Source organism: Balaenoptera physalus (assembly GCF_965194825.1).
Source record: "Balaenoptera physalus genome assembly, chromosome: 4".
Lineage (NCBI taxonomy): Eukaryota > Metazoa > Chordata > Mammalia > Artiodactyla > Balaenopteridae > Balaenoptera > Balaenoptera physalus.
In genome coordinates this window covers 118,202,205-118,210,613 of record NC_138891.1, presented here as the reverse complement: position 1 = coordinate 118,210,613, position 8,409 = coordinate 118,202,205, and the positions used below count along the sequence as shown (strand labels likewise).

The 8,409-nt window shown below is 38.8% G+C and overlaps 1 long non-coding RNA gene across 1 annotated transcript in view; it reads left to right on the top strand.

Moving 5' to 3' along the window:
- The window catches only part of LOC309660192, a 71,200-nt gene that overhangs the window by 19,798 nt on the left and 42,993 nt on the right, over positions 1-8,409 (top strand). The window lies entirely within an intron of this gene.

Here is an 8,409-nt window from a genome sequence, read left to right as displayed (position 1 = left end):
ATGATTGCACCCCTCCTACCGTCTCATTGCAGCTTCTCCTTTGTCTTTGTATGTGGGGTCTGAAGTCACGTCTATGAAAATGGGGACAGAGATTTGACTTTGACTATAGCTACATCAATTTACACTTGTTGAACCAGGTTCAACTGCTCTGTAGTATTCATTTTATTGAACTTTTCTATTTTTTTAATATTTCCGTCAATATTGAAGCTAGGTTAAACATAGTGACTTTCCCAAGATGGTTATCCTTTTCCTCTTAATTTTTAAAATAATTACTTCTGTTTTATCTTTTTTTAAAATTGCAGATATGTCTTTTTTCTTTAAAATTTTGATCCAAGCCCCTTCTATCCTCTCACACTTGAAAGGGACCTGATGAACACCAATTTCCCAATCCTAGCATCACTAGCTTACAAACCTTAGGGTTAAAAACTCCCTCCTCATTTACCCAATGTTCAATTTCCATCAGTTTCAATATACACTAGTGTAAATACCATGACTATTTTGCATGAAGTTAATTCAATCAGATAGTTAATAGAACTATCCTGTGTTCCTATTAACCGAAGTTTTCTTAGACGTATGTTGCATTTTGAGACTGCAAATTTGAATATCAATATAAATTAGAACCTCAAGACTGGAAGGGATCTTGAAAAGAAAATTAGTACATTCTTCTCTGGTCAGAATTATTTAGAACCACATCCTTCAAAGATTTGGACCACCTAAGTTCAGATTCCTTGTATTCGTCAGCATTCTCCAGAGAAACAAAACCAATATAAGTGAATGTATTATATGGAACTGGCTCACATGATTATGGAGGCTGATGAGTCCAAAATCTTCACAGGTAATGTCCAGTTCAAAGACCATCAGGCAGGAAGAGTCGATGGGCCAGTTTGAAGGCTCATAGGCAGGAGAATTCTCTCTTACTGGGGGAAGGGTCAGCATTTTGTTTTGTTCAGGCCTTCAACTGACTGTATGAGGCCCACCTACTTTATGAAGAGCAATGTACTTTACTCAGTCTGCCAATTTAAATGTTAATCTCATCTAAAACACCCCTACCGAAACACCTAGAATAATGTTTGACAAAATATTGGGGCCCCTGTGGCCCGTCAAGTTGACACACAAAATTACTCCTCACATTTCTCATTCTTCAGATGAAGATTTGAGACCTGGTGAAGTATAGAGTTCTTCTAAAGATACAAGTAACCACACTAAAATTGGAACCAGTGATGTGCTGATAAATGTTTACAAATCAGATCTCCAAAAGTGAAAAAAGACAGGAAAAAAAGGTTTGGGTGTAGCACTTACTAATTTCCATGGTGGAAATGAGAATAGTGGTGGGAAGGAAAAAGAATAAAAAGCAAGAAGGGTTTTGCAAAAATGAAATGTGCCCTGAACTGAGCAATGTAATCAAAGCAACTTCCTGCACCTAGGAAACAAAAAGAAGAAAAAGGCTGTGTCTGAAGTCATTTACTCAGCCTGCATTAAGTGATAAACTACATCACTTCAATGTTTAAGGGGTCTGAGATTAAGACCTCAAATCAGAGATAGGAATCCAGTTGGGTAATTCTTACTGTTAGAAGAATTGGGGTCAGTTCAACTTACAGAATACATCAAAGTTTTCTCATTAAACATTTTTTTTTTTAATAAGAAACAACTTTAGTCTCTGTCAGTGTGACTTAACATACCACTCACCCCAGATTCAATCAGATAGAATCCAGGTTGGTTCATGGGCACTGGAAATTGGGCCTAAGCAGCTTCTTTAAGGTAGGCAAGCCAGCTCTCATGGCCTCTGACTTTACTTTTAGGGAAATATAGGCACGGAACAGTTTACTTTTAATTATAAATTTTAAGACATCAGAACTAAAAACTGGGAAAAGTATTCCAATTTTAAACATTCCACTTTAAAGTGCCTTTGCTCAAATTCTAAATCATTAGATTTCATACTGAAAGTGAGAATGAATGTTACAGATTTGAGAACCAGTTTTATTGATGCTTGAAATTTAAATGATTAAATAGCCCACACATGCAAATTTTCATATACAAAATTTATAGTAATCCACATCAAATAAAGAATCACAGAATTTTCTTGAACTATTCTTATCCCTAGAAGTTCTCTCCACATACAAATGTTGCAATCTGAAAATGATTCTGGAAACGTTTTTTGAGTTAAAAGAGCTAGAAGTCTGATTTTAAAAAAAACAAATAAACAACTTCTTATGTAACTGTGTATAGAATCAATTGTTCTGTGTTTGTATTCCAAGAAGCATCCTGTGATATGAACATTTCTTCTCCCAAAGCGGAGTATTATCTCCTTGCCCATATGTGCTTAGAGATGCTAGTGAATTAGTAGATCTGTGGCTCTATCAACATCACTATCAGCAAATTCTTGTTAGATCTGTGAATTCGTGGGCCCACCTAAGACCTGCTGAATCAGAAACGAGGGGATGGGACCCAGCAGTGACTTAAGCCCTTCAGGTGATTTATACACATGCTAAAGTTTGAGAATCACTGCACTAGATGATAACTTTTCCTTTGTAAGACCAATGCCCTAGAGCAACCAGTTTCTCATTCCCCTCTCTAAAGGCAATACTGAGAGCAAAACTGCATTTGTGAGGGAAGAAGAGTTCTGTTTTAGTGAGGAGTTAGGTTATGTACCTTCAACTAATCCCTTATCACTTGCTCTTTCTCTCTTCCAACCAAACAAGTCATTCTTAGCACCCCAGACTTGAAGGATGATGAACTACTGTGATGTCGTTTCTCCCGAAGGGCTTACAGCATTCAGCATATAATTGTACTCACAGTTATGATTTACTGCAGTGAAAGGGTGCAAAGCACAATCAGCAAAGAGAAAAGGCATCTGGAGCAAAGTATGGAGGAAACCAGGTACAAACTTCCAAAGTCCTCTCCCAGGGGAGCCAGACAGGATGCACTTAATTCTGGCAGCAACTAGTTGCAACAATACAAGTGAAGTGTTGTCAACCAGGGAAGCTCATTAGAGACCCATTGCTCAGGGTTTTTATTGGGGGCTGATCATGTAGGCATCCTCTGCTTAGTATCTACCAAAATACCTGACTCCCAGAAAGAAATCAGGTGCTCATGATAAACCATTGTTTGTATAATCAGTTAGGCATAATGTGCCACTCTTATCAGTTTGGAGAATGGTGGGTACACTTCCAAAATTCAAGTTTCAGATGCCAGCTAAGGGCCGACTGTGTAAGCACACAATTCAAAGGGTAACAGTCAGGGCTGTTATGTCAACTATTTCCTACACCTCCTTTCTGTTTCCTTTATCTGTAAAATGGTAATGAGGACCTATTTTATATGGTTGTTATAAAGATTAAATGAGATAATCTATGTAAAACATGTAGAACTCTGACTGACTCAGAATGATCCCTTAATAAATGTTAGCTAAAGTTGATATATAATCTGTGTTGAAGAAGACACCCAGCCACCAGAACTAGATGTTAGCAGTTAAGCGTGGATCATAGTTAATCCTTTTCTCTTCCCGGTGTTCACTACATTGTCCAGCACACAGAAGGTGCTCTTCAAGTATTTGATGAGGATGGTAGTGATTTCTACCCTCTGTCAACTGAAAGAAATGCACAACCTAAAAGTTGAGAGTTATGTTTTATTCAGCAGACAAAACTGAGGACTTAAGCCTGGGACACAGCATCTCAGATAGCTCTGAGAGACTGCTCCGAAGAGACAAGGGAGGGGAGCCAGGATATACAGGAGTTTTTGCAACAAAGGCCAGGTAATCAGAACATCAAAAGATTACTGTTAAAGAAAACCAGACATCTCAAGTTAAGGAATTTAGTGCTTTTCTATGTATGGGAAGATGCAAGAGTCTGGGCTCCCTAAAATCATTCCTGTGATACGCACCTCGGCTCTCTGGGGCCAGTAACCTATGCTTTCTCATCCTGAGTCTCCTCAGGGTGCATCGTTGGGGGTGACTGCAGAGGCTGCTGGCTTGATGGCAGGCATCCTGTTTCCATCCTGAGTTTCCTCAGGGCTCACGGTCAGGGTGGCTGTAATGTGATGGCTTGATGGCTGAAACATCCTTTGTTTACTGATATGGCAGACAACATTTTTTTCATTGACACCTCCAAACTAATCCCTGTTTTACCTTTCAAGTCCCACCATGTGGACTTTCTTATAACTGTTTAGTCTTGAGTTAGTCTCTGGAATGCTCCACTATATAGAAGACTTACTATGCATGGTCACCAACAATGGACTTCTCTCCAAAGTTATACACAAGGATATATATATATATATATATATGTATTTGTCTTGAATCTTTTACCTTTTGCTATATTTGACACCTAAAGCCTTTCTGAGCTCAGATTCCAGGACAGGATATTGTCTTTCTCTCACCTGAAACTTTCTAAAGTCTAAAACTGAGATAATCATCATCATTTCTAAAAGATCCCCTTTTGTTTCTGTTATTCATACCATCATTTACAAGTGTTCAGATTTGCAGTTTTGGGGTTGTTTTGAATTCTTGTCTATGTAAAGTCACCAAGTCTGGCTTACTGCTTATTGTGTAGAGCTCTCCTAATTTTCGGTTGTTACTGACTGTCATATTGTAAAACTTCTTCAGGGCAAAACGCTTCAACTGGTTGTTCTGTTGTATAGCATTCTTAAATTTTAGCGCATCTTGCATACACCATCTTGAATGGGGGGGTGTGATCATCGTAAAATCCCTTAGTCATTACAGGCACACCTTGTTTTACTGCACTTTGCTTTATTGTGCTTCACAGATAATTGCATTTTTACAAATTGAAGGTTTGTGGCAACCCTGTGTCGAGCAAGCCTATTGGTACCATTTTTTGAACAGCATTTTCTCGCTTTGTGTCTCTGTGTCATATTTTGGTAATTTTAGCAATAATTCAAACTTTTTCATCATTATGATATTTGTTATGATGATCTGTGATCATTGATCTTTGCTGTTACTATTGTAATTGTTTTGGGGCGCCATGAATCGCGCCCATGTAAGAGGGTGAACTTCATCGATTGTCAAAATGACAACAAAGGATTTAGAATATTACATAAACTTAGTTGATAAAGCAAAGGCTGCATTTGAGAGGATTGACCCCAACTTTGAAAGAAGTTCTACTGTGGGTAAAATGCTATCAAACAGCGTTGCATGCTACAGAGAAATCATTCCTAAAAGGAAGAGCCAATCAGTGAGGCAAACGTCATTATTGTCTCATTTTAAGAAATCACCACAGGCCACCCCAGCCTTCAGCAACTACCACCGTAATCAGTCAGCGCATCAACACTGAGGCAAGACCCTCCACCAGCCAAAAGACTGTGACTTGTGGAAGGCTCAGAGGATGCTTAGCATTGTTTAATAATAAAGTATTTTAAAATTAAGGTCTGTACATTGTTTTATTAGACATAATGCTATGGCACACTTAATAGACTACAGTATAGTGTAAACGTAACTTTTATAGGCACTTATAACCCAAAAATGTGTGTGACTCACTTTCTTCCCATATTTGCCTTACTGCGGTGGTCTGGAACAAAACCTGCAATCTCTCTGAGGTTTGACTGCACTAAAAATATCTACTGAGAGTCAAAACTGTATATTAAGTAAATTTTAATTCTTTAGCCTATACTTAATATCCACGTTATTTTTTTCTAAAAATTCCCTACATTCAGCCAAGAAGAGCCCCTTATGCCATCTGTGAACAAGATATTCTCTCAACCAGTTTAGTCCAGTAGCTTCTTCTGGGCCCAACTCCAGTCCCTTTAAGTCTTCTCCAACATCAAGTTTTCAAAGAAGGCTAGTGTCTTCGTAGTGTATTTTCCTTAGGAGAGCAGGCTAGCAATTTCAGAGGAAAGACATACAAAGTAAAAGCCAAATCACAAGTTAGGATTTTAGATGCCAGTTATAAGTCATGGATCAGGGAGGAGTAGCCTCTGAAGTGCTTTGTCTAACCAGTTACCAGGGCTCAAGGCAGAGGCTGGCTAGGAGAGCTCAGTGTGGATGATGAGTGGCCGCATCTGACTGAGGGTGTGGCTTCAAAGACCAGCATATGACCTGATGAAGGGGCTACAAAAAGCATGCTGTTCTGCTTCTCCATTTGACCTTCTCTCAACAGCCAAGTAAAGCGTGCACTACACTAACATAGCGAGTAGGAAGAGGACTGACAGGGGTCCTTGAAAGACCAACTCACTCAATTTTAGATGCAAAAAAAATGAAACACAGAGAGGTCAAGTGATGGCAGCCCTCCCACTGGCCAAACTGACTATTTTGTGAGAATTTTAAGATAAGACCTATCTTATTCAAGATACTTTACTTCCCCTAGCCAGAAATTTTCACCACAACTTCACAAAATTTCACCATACATAGAAATGTATGACAACAGTGCACAGCACAGCACGACCAGCATCGAGTCTGCAACAGCCCAGATCTGCAGAGCTGGGGTGAGAACACGGGCTCTTTTAGATTCAGACCAGTGCACGTGCACCATGATGTCTCCCCATTGTGCTACTGCTGCCCTGGGATGTTTTTAATAGCCCGTTTCTGCAAAGTTTTCAAAACAGCCCTCAAATTGAGTGTAAGTTACTAGATAAAGGGAATCATTTCTTCCATTTTCTTTGGTTTCCCCATAGTGGCATTATGCTGTCAGCCCTCAGTAAATGTGTCTTGTGTAAATACTGCCTACAATGTTATTAGGCCTCAGAGGCTGTTCCTCAACCATATGGCAGCATTGCCCTCCAGGGCTGTTCCCTTCCTGCATGGTTCTTATTCTTATTAACAGTAGCAGCATTAATGAATGGGTATGTAGTTAACAGAGGAAACGCTCTCAAGGTTCAGCAGATGGTTTGCTTTTGCTTCTCATTTTTTGTCCCTTGTAAGCTGACCATCCTCAGAATCCATCTCTGTCCAGCCATTAGCTGAGTACTGCAGATTCTTTCCGCAGCGTGTCTTTCTCATTGGATCCTTTAATCCCTTTTCCACTACCATCACATTTGAAGCCCATTCTTTTCTTCCCCTTAGAAAAGTTCATTCACTGTTGCACTAATAAATCAAAGGAGATTAGAGAGGGGATCGGAAGACCCAGTCTAAACTTGGTTGTGACACTGCTCATGATGTGACTTTCAGCAAGTCATTTACTTACAGTTTCTTTACTATTCAAATGACCTGAATTAAATAATTCTAGGGTCACCCCCAGACCTTTCCGCCTACTGATCTCTGCCTGAAACACATTACTCCATCTTTCTGTCTCTCTCTCTCCCTCTGTCTCTCTCTCTTTTCTTTCTTTTTAGTTTGTACACTCCCCTGTTTTCTCATTCCTGTATTTTATTTATTTTTTAATTTTACTTGAAGTATAGTTGATTTACAATGTTGTGTTAATTTCTGCTGTATAGCAGAGTGATTCAGTTATACATATATATTCTTTTCCATTATGGCTTATCACAGGATATTAAATATGGTTCCCTGTGCTATACAGTAAGACCATGTTGTTTATCCATTCTGTATATACTAGTTTGCATCTGCTTACCTCAAACTCCCAATCCTTCCCTCCCCCACTCCGCTTACCCTTGGCAACCACAAGTCTGTTCTTTATGTCTATCTGTTTCTATTTCATAGATATATTCATTTGTGTCATATTTTAGATTCCACATGTAAGCGATATCATATGGTATTTGTCTTTCTTTTTCTGACTCACCTCGCTTAGTATGACTCTTGACTGCTTACCCCCAATCACAACTTAGCCTAGTTTCCTGCTCTGGACAACCTACTGCAACCTCTCAGATTGCAAGTGGGTGTCATGTTACACCTTGTACTTACCTCAGTTATACTGCTCCATTCATTCATCCAGCAACAATTGGGTCTTTACCATGTGTGAAGCACTTGCTGGCTTCTTGAGATAACTCTTATGAACAAGAAGACTGGATTCCATGCCTGTTCCTCACATTGTGAATGTTGCTTTGTATATTTGTGTTTTTGTTTTCTGAAGTGAACAGTAATTACTTTGAAGGCAAGACTATGCCGTATTTACTATATGTGTAGCACCTCACCAAATCTTAATAAATATTTTCTAAATGGGTAATCAAAGCTTCTTCCGATTCATGATTTGAAACAGTTTTGAATCCAAGAGCTCTGGATTTTGCCTTTCATTATGGACAGATGTCTTTGGCACCAGTGGTTTAAATAAACCAATAAATAAAGAAAAAAAAATGTTTGAACAAACATAGAAACAAACAAAACAAAACCAACAAATAATGAAAAATAAAGTATGCGCATTAATCTACATGCAATACAAAAAATTCAAGAGGCTGTGTTTAATAGTAGCATCCATGCCCTAAGAACCAAAAACCAGTTAGTTGGTTTTGCTCTTTGTGCACATCAATCACCAAGCCCAGCACTGCATTTACATGGGCAATTTCAACATGTTTTTT